Raw genomic sequence first — 12,735 nt, forward strand, 5'->3', positions numbered from 1 at the left:
GGATTTGTAGAAAGATATTGTGTAAATTTGGTTTTGTCATGGAATATCTTGGTTTCTCCATCTATGTTAATTGAGAGTTTTGCAGGATACAGTAACCTGGGCTGGCATTTGTGTTCTCTTAGGATCTGTATGACATCAGTCCAGGATCTTCTGGCCTTCATAGTTTCTGGCGAAAAGTCCGGTGTGATTCTGATAGATCTGCCTTTATATGTTACTTGACCTTTTTCCCTCACTGCTTTTAATATTCTTTCTTTATTTTGTGCGTTTGGTGTTTTGACTATTATGTGTCCGGAGGTGTTTCTTTTCTGGTCCAATCTATTTGGAGTTCTGTAGGCTTCTTGTATGCCTATGGATATCTCTTTTTTTTAGGTTAGGGAAGTTTTCTTCTATGATTTTGTTGAAGATATTTACTGGTCTTTGAGCTGGGAGTCTTCACTCTCTTCTATACCTATTATCCTTAGGTTTGATCTTCTCATTGAGTCCTGGAATTCCGTATGTTTTTGACCAGTAGCTTTTTCTGCTTTACATTATCTTTGACAGTTGAGTCAATGATTTCTATGGAATCTTCTGCTCCTGAGATTCTCTCTTCCATCTCTTGTATTCTGTTGGTGAAGCTTGTATCTACAGCTCCTTGTCTCTTCTTTTCGTTTTCTATATCCAGGGTTGTTTCCATGTGTTCCTTCTTGATTGCTTCTATTTCCATTTTTAGTTCCTTCCATTGTTTGATTGTGTTTTCCTGGAATTCTTTCAGGGATTTTTGTGACTCCTCTCTATGGGCTTCTACGTGTTTATTTATGTTTTCCTGGAATTCTTTCAGGCATTTTTGCGATTCCTCTCTTTAGGCTTCTACTTGTTTATTAATGTTTTCCTGTGTATATCTAAAGGAGTTCTTCACGTCTTTCTTGAAGTCCTCCAGCATCATGATCAAATATGATTTTGAAACTAGATCTTGCTTTTCTGGTGTGTTTGGATATTCCATGTTTGTTTTAATGGGAGAATTGGGCTCCGATGGTGCCATGTAGTCTTGGTTTCTGTTGCTTGGGTTCCTGTGCTTGCCTCTCGCCATCAGATTATCTCTAGTTTTACTTTGTTCTGCTATTTCTGACAGTGGCTAGACTGTCCTATAAGCCTGTGTGTCAGGAGTGCTGTAGACCTGTTTTCCTGTTTTCTATCTGCCTGTTATGGGCACAGAGTGTTCTGCTTTCAGGCATGTAGTTTTTTCTCTCTACAGGTCTTCAGCTGTTCCTGTGGGACTGTGTCTTGAGTTCACCAGGCAGATCACTTGCAGCAGAAAAGTTGGTCTTACCTGTCGTCCCGAGGCTCAAGTTCACTCGCGGGGTGTTGCCCACGAGCTCTCTGCGGCGGCAGTAATGAGGAACATCTGCGCCGACGTTTCCGGAAGCTTCCGTGCATCAGGGTTCCAGATGCCGTTTGGTGTTTTCCTCTGGCGTTCAAGATGTGTGCAGAGTGTAGTCTCTTCTGGTTTCCCAGGCGTGTCTGCCTCTCTGAAGGTTTAGCTCTCCCTCCCACGGGATTTGGGTTCAGAGAACTGTTTATCTGGTCTGTTCCTTCAGGTTCCAGCGTTGTCTCAGGCGCAGGGGTCCTTCCACTCCTGGGCCCTCCCTCACGGGAACCCAGTTAGTTATATACAGTTTCCCCTTGGGCCAGGGATGTGGGCAGGGGTGGGCAGTGTTGGTGGTCTCTTCCACTCTGCAGCCTCAGGAGTGCCCACCTGACCAGGCGGTGAGATCTCTCTCCCATGAGGTCTGGGAGCAGATAGCTGCTGCAGCCCGGGATCCGCGGGTTTGGGACTCCTGGTAAACACAGTCCTAGAGGAATTCTGCCTCTGTGTTTCCCGAGTTCACCAGGGTGCTGCCCAGGAGCTCTCTGCAGCGGCAGCAACCAGGGTCACCTGAGGTTTTTATCTTATCCATTCTTACTAGTGTGAGGTGGAATTTCTAGGTTGTTTTGAGTTGGATTTCCCTGATGTTGAACATTTCTTTAGGTGCTTCTCTGACATTTGATATTCCTCAGTTGAGATTTTTTGTTTAGTTCTGTACCCCATTTTTAAAGACTTATTTGATTCTCTGGAGTCTAAGTTCTTTGTATATATTGAGCTCCTTGTATATATTCGATATTAGCCCTCTATCAGATGTAGGATTGGTAAAGATATTTTCCCAATCTATTGGTTGCCGTTTTGTCCTATTGACACTGTCCTTTGCAATTTTATGAGGTCTCATTTGTCTATTGTTGATTTTGGAGCATAAGCCATTAGCGTTCTCTTTGGTAAATTTTGAGGTTCTTCTTCACTCTTTCTTCTATCAGATTCAGTGTATCTGGTTTTATGTGGAGGTCCTTGATCAAATTGCACTTGAGCTTTGTACAAGGTGATCAGAATGGATTTATTTAATCCTTTCTGTCTCTATCTCTGCTCTAGAACTAAGGATGCATACATAAATCCTACCCAGAGAGAGCTAGACTCCCAGGAGTGCTCTTACTCCTAAGCCCACAAGTAACACCCACTTTCATTCTAATAACTATCCAAAGAGGGAGCTTTCCAGGAATGCATAGGGCACAGGAACCATGGAGCAGCCTGGAACAGGATCCTTCCAGTCTCTGTATGTGCCCAGAGTTAAGTCTGTCCCAAAGCACTCCAAACCTAAATCATGTCTCTAGAGAGCTGGTATCATAGTAGTGCTCGTACTCTTCAGATTACACGTTCACAGACACACAGGAGAGACAATATCCAGTCAGAGACAGCAAGACCAGAGATAAACAGATGGCAAGAGAAAAGCAAAAGAACCTAAACAACAGAAACCAAAGCTACCTGACATCATCAGAACCTAGTTCTCCCACCACAGCAAGTCCTGGATAAACCAACACACCAGAAAAGCAAGATTTAGATCTAAAATTACATCTCTTGATGATGAGAGAGGACTTTAAGAAGGACATAAATAACTCCCTTATAGAAATGCAAATCTAGATAACCATGAGATTGCACTTCACACCAGTCAGAATGGCTGAGATCAAAAATTCAGGTAACAGCAGGTGCTGGCAAGGATATGGAGAAAGAGAAACACTTCTCCGTTGTTGGTGGGATTGCAAGCTGATATAACCACTCTGGAAATCAGACTAGAGGCTTCTCAGAAAATTATATATAGTACTACCTGAGGACCCAGCTATAACACTCCTGGGCATATATGTGAAAATGCTCTAACATATAACAAGGACACATGCTCTGCTTTATTCATAGCAGCTTTATTAATAATAGCCAGAAGCTAGAAAGAACCAAGATGTCCTCAAAAGAGGAATGGATACAGAATATGTGGTCCATTTTCTTTCTTTTTTTTTGTATAGTTTAATGATGCTCACTTTTCCTTTTTGAATTCTTTTTTTTTATTAACTTGAGTATTTCGTATTTACATTTTAAGTGTTATTCCCTTTCCCGGTATCCGGGCAAACATCCCCCTCCCTCCTCCGCTTCCTTATGGGTGTTCCCCTCTCAACCCTCCCCCCATTGCCGCCCTCCCCCCATCAGTCTAGTTCACTGGGGGTTCAGTCTTAGCAGGACCCAGGGCTTCTCCTTCCACTGGTGCTCTTACTAGGATATTCATTGCTACCTATGAGGTCAGAGTCCAGGGTCAGTCCATGTATAATCTTTAGGTAGTGGCTTAGTCCCTGGAAGCTCTGGTTGCTTAGCATTGTTGTAGATATGGGGTCTCAAGCCCCTTCAGGATCTTCCAGTTCTTTCTCTGATTCCTTCAACGGGGGTCCTATTCTCAGTTCAGTGGTTTGCTGCTGGCATTCGCCTCTGTATTTGCTGTATTCTGGCTGTGTCTCTCAGGAGCGATCTACATCCGGCTCCTTTCGGTCTGCACTTCTTTGCTTCATCCATCTTGTCTAATTGGGTGGCTGTATATGTATGGGCCACATGTGGGGCAGGCTCTGAATGGGTGTTCCTTCAGTCTCTGTTTTAATCTTTGCCTCTCTCTTCCCTGCCAAGGACATTCTTGTTCCCCTTTTAAAGAAGGAGTGAAGCATTCACATTTTGATCATCCGTCTTGAGTTTCATTTGTTCTAGGTATCTAGGGTAATTCAAGCATTTGGGCTAATAGCCACGTATCAATGAGTGCATACCATGTATGTCTTTCTGTGATTTGGTTAGCTCACTCAGGATATTTTCCAGTTCCAACCATTTGCCTACGAATTTCATAAAGTCGTTGTTTTTGATAGCTGAGTAATATTCCATTGTGTAGATGTACCATATTTTCTGTATCAATTCCTCTGTTGAAGGGCATCTGGGTTCTTTCCAGCTTCTGGCTATTATAAATAAGGCTGCAATGAACATAGTGGAGCACGTGTCTTTTTTATATGTTGGGGCATCTTTTGGGTATATGCCCAAGAGAGGTATAGCTGGATCCTCAGGCAGTTCAATGTCCAATTTTCTGAGGATCCTCCAGACTGATTTCCAGAATGGTTGTACCAGTTTGCAATCCCACCAACAATGGAGGAGTGTTCCTCTTTCTCCACATCCTCGCCAGCATCTGTTGTCCCCTGAGTTTTGATCTTAGCCATTCTCACTGGTGTGAGGTGAAATCCCAGGGTTGTTTTGATTTGCATTTCCCTTATGACTAACGATGTTGAACATTTCTTTAGGTATTTCTCAGCCATTTGGCATTCCTCAGATGTGAATTCTTTGTTTAGCTCTGAACCCCATATTTTAATAGGGTTATTTGTTTCCCTGCGGTCTAACTTCTTGAGTTCTTTGTATATTTTGGATATAAGGCCTCTATCTGTTGTAGGATTGGTAAAGATCTTTTCCCAATCTGTTGGTTGCCGTTTTTTCCTAACCACAGTGTCCTTTGCCTTACAGAAGCTTTGCAGTTTTATGAGATCCCATTTGTTGATTCTTGATCTTAGAGCATAAGCAATTGGTGTTTTGTCTAGGAAATTTTTTCCAGTGCCCATGTGTTCCAGATGCTTCCCTAGTTTTTCTTCCTTTAGTTTGAGTGTATCTTGTTTGATGTGGAGGTCCTTGATCCACTTGGACTTAAGCTTTGTACAGGGTGATAAGCATGGATCGATCTGCATTCTTCTACATGTTGACCTCCAGTTGAACCAGCACCATTTGCTGAAAATGCTATCTTTTTTCCATTTGATGGTTTTGGCTCCTTTGTCAAAAATCAAGTGACCATAGGTGTGTGTGTTCATTTCTGGGTCTTCAATTCTATTCCATTGGTCTATCTGTCTGTCTCTGTACCACTACCATGCAGTTTTTATCACTATTGCTCTGAAATACTGTTTGAGTTCAGGGATAGTGATTCCCCCTGAAGTCCTTTTATTGTTGAGGATAGCTTTAGCTATCCTGGGTTTTTTGTTATTCCAGATGAATTTGCAAATTGTTCTGTCTAACTCTTTGAAGAATTGGATTGGTATTTTGATGGGGATTGCATTGAATCTGTAGATTGCTTTTGGTAAAATGGCCATTTTTACTATATTAATCCTGCCAATCCATGAGCATGGGAGATCTTTCCATCTTCTGAGGTCTTCTTCAATTTCCTTCTTCAGTGTCTTGAAGTTCTTATCGTACAGATCTTTTACGTGCTTTGTTAAAGTCACACCGAGGTACTTTATATTATTTGGGTCTATTAAGAAGGGTGTCGTTTCCCTAATTTCTTTCTCGGCTTGTTTCTCTTTTGTATAGAGGAAGGCAACTGATTTATTTGAGTTAATTTTGTACCCAGCCACTTTGCTGAAGTTGTTTATCAGCTTTAGTAGTTCTCTGGTGGAACGTTTGGGATCACTTAAATATACTATCATATCATCTGCAAATAGTGGTATTTTGACTTCTTCTTTTCCGATCGGTATCCCCTTGACCTCCTTTTGTTGTCTGATTGCTCTGGCTAGAACTTCAAGAACTATATTGAATAAGTAGGGAGAGAGTGGGCAGCCTTGTCTAGTCCCTGATTTTAGTGGGATTGCTTCAAGTTTCTCTCCATTTAGTTTAATGTTAGCAACTGGTTTGCTGTATATGGCTTTTACTATGTTCAGGTATGGGCCTTGAATTCCTATTCTTTCCAGGACTTTTATCATGAAGGGGTGTTGAATTTTGTCAAATGCTTTCTCAGCGTCTAATGAAATGATCATGTGGTTTTGTTCTTTCAGTTTGTTTATATAATGGATCACGTTGATGATTTTCTGTATATTAAACCATCCCTTCATGCCTGGGATGAAGCCTACTTGGTCATGGTGGATGATTGTTTTGATGTGCTCTTGGATTCGGTTTGCCAGAATTATATTGAGTATTTTTGCGTCGATATTCATAAGGGAAATTGGTCTGAAGTTCTCTTTCTTTGTTGGGTCTTTGTGTGGTTTAGGTATAAGAGTAATTGTGGCTTCATAGAAGGAATTTGGTAGTGCTCCATCTTTTTCAATTTTGTAGAATAGTTTGGATAATATTGGTATGAGGTCTTCTATGAAGGTTTGATAGAATTCTGCACTAAACCCGTCTGGACCTGGGCTCTTTTTTGTTGGGAGACCTTTAATGACTGCTTCTATTTCCTTAGGAGTTATGGGGTTGTTTAAGTGGTTTATCTGTTCCTGATTTAAGTTCGGTACCTGGTATCTGTCTAGGAAATTTTCCGTTTCCTGAAAATTTCAAGTTTTGTTGAATATAGGTTTTTATAGTAAGATCTGATGATTTTTTGAATTTCCTCTGAATCTGTAGTTATGTCTCCCTTTTCATTTCTGATTTTGTTAATTTGGATGCACTCTCTGTGTCCTCTCGTTAGTCTGGCTAAGGGTTTATCTATCTTGTTGATTTTCTCAAAGAACCAACTTTTGGTTCTGTTGATTCTTTCTATGGGCCTTTTTGTTTCTACTTGGGTGATTTCAGCTCTGAGTTTGATCATTTCCTGCCTTCTACTCCTCCTGGGTGTATTTGCTTCTTTTTGTTCTAGAGCTTTTAGGTGTGCTGTCAAGCTGCTGACATATGCTCTTTCCTGTTTCTTTCTGCAGGCACTCAGCGCTATGAGTTTTCCTCTTAGCACAGCTTTCATTGTGTCCAATAAGTTTGGGTATGTTGTACCTTCATTTTCATTAAATTCTAAAAAGATTTTAATTTCTTTCTTTATTTCTTCCTTGACCAGGTATCATTGAGTAGAGCATTGTTCAATTTCCAAGTATATGTGGGCATTCTTCCCTTATTGTTATTGAAGATCAGTTTTACGCCGTGGTGGTCCGATAGCACGCATGGGATTATTTCTATCTCTCTGTACCTGTTGAGGCCCGTTTTTTGACCAATTATATGGTCAATTTTGGAGACAGTACCATGAGGAGCTGAGAAGCAGGTATATCCTTTTGCTTTAGGATAGAATGTTCTATAAATATCCGTTAAGTCCATTTGGCTCATGACTTCTGTTAGTCTGTCTACATCTCTGTTTAATTTCTGTTTCCATGATCTGTCCATTGATGAGAGTGGGGTGTTGAAATCTCCCACTATTATTGTGTGAGGTGCAATGTGTGTTTTGAGCTATAGTAAGGTTTCTCTTACGTATGTAGGTGCCCTTGTATTTGGGGCATAGATATTTAGGATTGAGAGTTCATCTTGGTTGATTTTTCCTTTGATGAATATGAAGTGTCCTTCCTTATCTTTTTTGATGACTGTTAGTTGAAAATTGATTTTATTTGATATTAGAATGGCTACACCAGCTTGCTTCTTCTGACCATTTGCTTGGAAAATTGTTTTCCAGCCTTTCACTCTGAGGTAATGTCTGTCATTGTCTCTGAGGTGTGTTTCCTGTAGGCAGCAGAATGCAGGACCTGTTGCGTATCCAGTTTGTTAATCTATGTCTTTTTATTGGGGAGTTGAGGCCATTGATGTTGAGAGATATTAAGGAATAGTGATTATTGTTTCCCTTTATATTCATATTTGGATGTGAGGTTATGTTTGTGTGCTTTCATTCTCTTTGTTTTGTTGCCAAGACAATTATTTTCTTGCTTCTTCTAGGGTATAACTTGCCTCCTTATGTTCGGCTTTACCTTTTATTATCCTTTGTAGTGCTGGATTTGTAGAAAGATATTGTGTAAATTTGGTTTTGTCATGGAATATCTTGGTTTCTCCATCTATGTTAATTGAGAGTTTTGCAGGATGCAGTAACCTGGGCTGGCATTTGTGTTCTCTTACGGTCTCTATGACATCAGTCCAGGGTCTTCTGGCCTTCATAGTTTCAGGCGAGAAGTCTGGTGTGATTCTGATAGGTCTGCCTTTATATGTTACTTGACCTTTTTCCCTTACTGCTTTTAATATTCTTTCTTTATTTTGTGCGTTTGGTGTTTTGACTATTATGTGATGGGAGGTGTTTCTTTTCTGGTCCAATCTATTTGGAGTTCTGTAGGCTTCTTGTATGCCTATGGGTTTCTCTTTTTTTAGGTTAGGGAAGTTTTCTTCTATGATTTTGTTGAAGATATTTACTGGTCCTTTGAGCTGGGAGTCTTCACTCTCTTCTATACCTATTATCCTTAGGTTTGATCTTCTCATTGAGTCCTGGATTTCCTGTATGTTTTGGACCAGTAGCTTTTTCCGCTTTACATTATCTTTGACAGTTGAGTCAATGATTTCTATGGAATCTTCTGCTCCTGAGAATCTCTCTTCCATCTCTTGTATTCTGTTGGTGATGCTTGTATCTACGGCTCCTTGTCTCTTTCTTTGGTTTTCTATATCCAGGGTTGTTTCCATGTGTTCTTTCTTGATTGCTTCTATTTCCATTTTTAATTCCTTCAACTGTTTGATTGTGTTTTCTTGGAATTCTTTCAGGGATTTTTGCGATTCCTCTCTGTAGGCTTCTACTTGTTCTCTAAGGGAGTTCTTCACGTCTTTCTTGAAGTTCTCCAGCATCATGATCAAATATGATTTTGAAACTAGATCTTGCTTTTCTGGTGTGTTTGGATATTCCATGTTTGTTTGGATGGGAGATTTGGGCTCCTAAGATGCCATGTAGTCTTGTTTTCTGTTGCTCGGGTTCCTGTGCTTGCCTCTCGCCATCAGATTATCTCTAGTGTTACTTTGTTCTGCTATTTCTGACAGTGGCTAGACTGTCCTATAAGCCTGCGTGTCAGGAGTGCTGTAGACCTGTTTTCCTCTCTTTCAGTCAGTTATGGGGACAGAGTGTTCTGCTTTCGGGCGTGTAGTTTTTCCTGTCTACAGGTCTTTATCTGTTCCTGTGGGCCTGTGTCTTGAGTTCACCAGGCAGCTTTCTTGCAGCAGAAAAGTTGGTCTTACCTGTGGTCCCGAGGCTCAAGTTCACTCGTGGGGTGCTGCCCACGGGCTCTCTGCAGCGGCAGCAACCAGGAAGACTTGTGCTGCCCCTTCCGGGAGCTTCAGTGCACCAGGGTTCCAGATGGCCTTTGGTGTTTTCCTCTGGCGTCCGAGATGTGTGCACAGAGAGCAGTCTCTTCTGGTTTCCCCGGCTTGTCTCCCTCTCTGAAGGTTTAGCTCTCCCTCCCACGGGATTTAGGTGCAGAGAACTGTTTATCAGGTCTGTTTCCTTCAGGTTCCGGCGGTGTCTCAGGCAGGGGTCCTGCCGCTCCTGGGCCCTCCCCCACGGGAGCCCAGAGGCCTTGTACAGTTTCCTCTTGGGCCAGGGATGTGGGCAGGGGTGGGCAGTGTTGGTCGTCTCTTCTGCTCTGCAGCCTCAGGAGTGCCCATCTGACCAGGCGGTGAGGTCTCTTTCCCACGGGGTCTGGGAGCAGAGAGCTGCTGTGGGCCGGGATCCGTGGGCGTGGGACCTCCGGCAAACACAGGACGTGCCCGGTCCTAGATGAACTCTGCCTCTGTGTGTCCCTATCTCACCAGGCAGCTCTCTTGCAGCAGACAAGTTGGTCTTACCTGTGGTCCTGAGGCTCAAGTTTGCTCGCGGGGTGCTGCCCAAGGGCTCTCTGCGGCGGCAGCAACCAGGAAGCCTGGTCCATTTTCACAATGGAGTATTACTCAACTATTATTGTGCACTGGGGCTAGAAAAGTTATCTTTCAAACACACTAAACTCACTACCCCCAGCCCACTGTGCCCTCATGAAGCTGATCTTTGTATTATGCCGAATGGCACAGAAAACAATAACAGAAAACCAGTCAAGCTCTGTTGAGCACATTTATTGTTCAGTGACAAAGCTGGAATCACTTTGCTCTAACAGTTGACTTTCCACTGAACTCTGAAAAAAGTAAGCAATTACTTGGTTCATGCTCTTTAGTAGACCGAATGCTTGCTTAGTTTATTTTAAGCTTACAGATTTGATCTGTCACAGCAGGAATGATAATACCCCTAAGTAATTATCGCATTTGTAATTTGTTGTTCTATTGTATATTTCTCTAAGCTCCAGATGAAAATTAAATCTCCTTTGAGTGCTCCATGTATAAACTATTTGGTAACAGCAATAGAAGAAAGAATTCCTCAGTGCCAGTAGGAATGACTAACAGGAGTAATATTGGCCTTCTCTTTGTAGTATTCAGCATAAAGTCCTCTACCACATTAAATCCAGGTGGACCCACTGGAAGTAAATGTGCTTTGAGTATGTGCTTAAATGCTGAAAGAAAAGTTAATCAGTTGCCCAATTCCATTCATTATAAAAATCAAAATGGTTACTTGTTTTTGCGTCTGAGAACTAATTTTTTTTACCTTTTTGATCAGTTTTTTAAGACAATAGATTGCTTACTTTCTAACATAAAACCATAACTTATACATTTTTCTTGATATTAACTGTTTAAATTAATACATTGTTTAACCTGTAAATGTATAATTAATGATTATTTACATGAGGGAAAGTTGAATTGATAGAATCAATTCACTCCTTTTCTCCTCTTAGAACATTAAATTTAATTAAATGAATGCTATAGAATATGAGACAATGGGACAAAAAAATCATTAATTCACAGATTAGTAAGAAAAAATAAAACAAGTAAAACATTTTTTTTTAGTAAAGGAGCTGTTTGTGATGCTTTTGCTGCTTTTGGGACCCAAAGGAGGACTGGCTGAGGAGGAAGGAAGAAGACAGGATGGAGGAGGTTGGGGATGGAGCAAGGTTAGGGAAACTGTGGTTGGAATGCAATATATGAGACAATAGATTAATAACAGTAAAAAAAAGAAAAGAAAGAATTAAAGAATTCAGTTGCTTTTAAAAGAAGTTCTGGCTCGGATCCCGGCCCGCAGCAGCTCTCTGCTCCCAAACCCGTGGGAGAGAGACCTCACCACCTGATCAGGTGGGCACTCCTGAGGCAGCAGAGCGGAAGAGACCACCAACACTGCCCACCCCTGCCCACATCCCTGGCCCAAGAGGCAACTGTATAAGGCCTCTGGGTTCCCGTAGGGGAGGGCCGAGGAGCGGCAGGATCCCTGCGCCTGAGACACCGCCGGAACCTGAAGGAAACAGACCAGATAAACAGTTCTCTGCAACCAAATCCCGTGGGAGGGAGAGCTAAACCTTCAGAGAGGCAGACACGCCTGGGTAACCAGAAGAGACTGCACTCTGTGCACATCCAGACGCCAGAGGAAAACACCAAAGGCCATCTGGAACCCTGGTGCACGGAGGCTCCCAGAAAGAGCGGCGCAGATTTTCCCGGTTGCTGCCGCCGCGGAGAGGACTTGGGCAGTACCCCACAAGCAAACTTGAGCCTTGGAACCACAGGTAGGACCAACTTTTCCCCTGCAAGAAACCTGCCTGGTGAACTGAAGACACAGGCCCACAGGAACAGCTGAAGACCTGTAGAGAGGAAAAACTACACGCCCGAAAGCAGAACACTCTGTCCCCATAACTGGCTGAAAGAAAACAGGAAAACAGGTCTACAGCACTCCTGACACACAGGCTTATAGGACAGTCTAGCCACGGTCAGAAATAGCAGAACAAAGTAACACTAGAGATAATCTGATGGCGAGAGGCAAGCGCAGGAACCCAAGCAACAGAAACCAAGACTACATGGCATCATCGGAGCCCAATTCTCCCACCAAAGCAAACACGGAATATCCAAACACACCAGAAAAGCAAGATCTAGTTTCAAAATCATATTTGATCATGATGCTGGAGGACTTCAAGAAAGACATAAAGAACTCCCTTAGAGAACAAGTAGAAGCCTACAGAGAGGAATCGCAAAAATCCCTGAAAGAATTCCAGGAAAACACAATCAAACAGTTGAAGGAATTAAAAATGGAAATAGAAGCAATCAAGAAAGAACACATGGAAACAACCCTGGATATAGAAAACCAAAGAAAGAGACAAGGAGCCGTAGATACAAGCATCACCAACAGAATACAAGAGATGGAAGAGAGATTCTCGGGAGCAGAAGATTCCATAGAAATCATTGACTCAACTGTCAAAGATAATGTAAAGCGGAAAAAGCTACTGGTCCAAAACATACAGGAAATCCAGGACTCAATGAGAAGATCAAACCTAAGGATAATAGGTATAGAAGAGAGTGAAGACTCCCAGCTCAAAGGACCAGTAAATATCTTCAACAAAATCATAGAAGAAAACTTCCCTAACCTAAAAAAAGAGATACCCATAGGCATACAAGAAGCCTACAGAACTCCAAATAGATTGGACCAGAAAAGAAACACCTCCCGTCACATAATTGTCAAAACACCAAACGCACAAAATAAAGAAAGAATATTAAAAGCAGTAAGGGAAAAAGGTCAAGTAACATATAAAGGCAGACCTATCAGAATCACAGCAGACTTTTCGACAGAAACT

This window comes from Rattus norvegicus, chromosome 2 (assembly GCF_021556685.1).
Source record: "Rattus norvegicus strain SHRSP/BbbUtx chromosome 2, alternate assembly SHRSP_T2T, whole genome shotgun sequence".
In the NCBI taxonomy this organism is placed as follows: domain Eukaryota; kingdom Metazoa; phylum Chordata; class Mammalia; order Rodentia; family Muridae; genus Rattus; species Rattus norvegicus.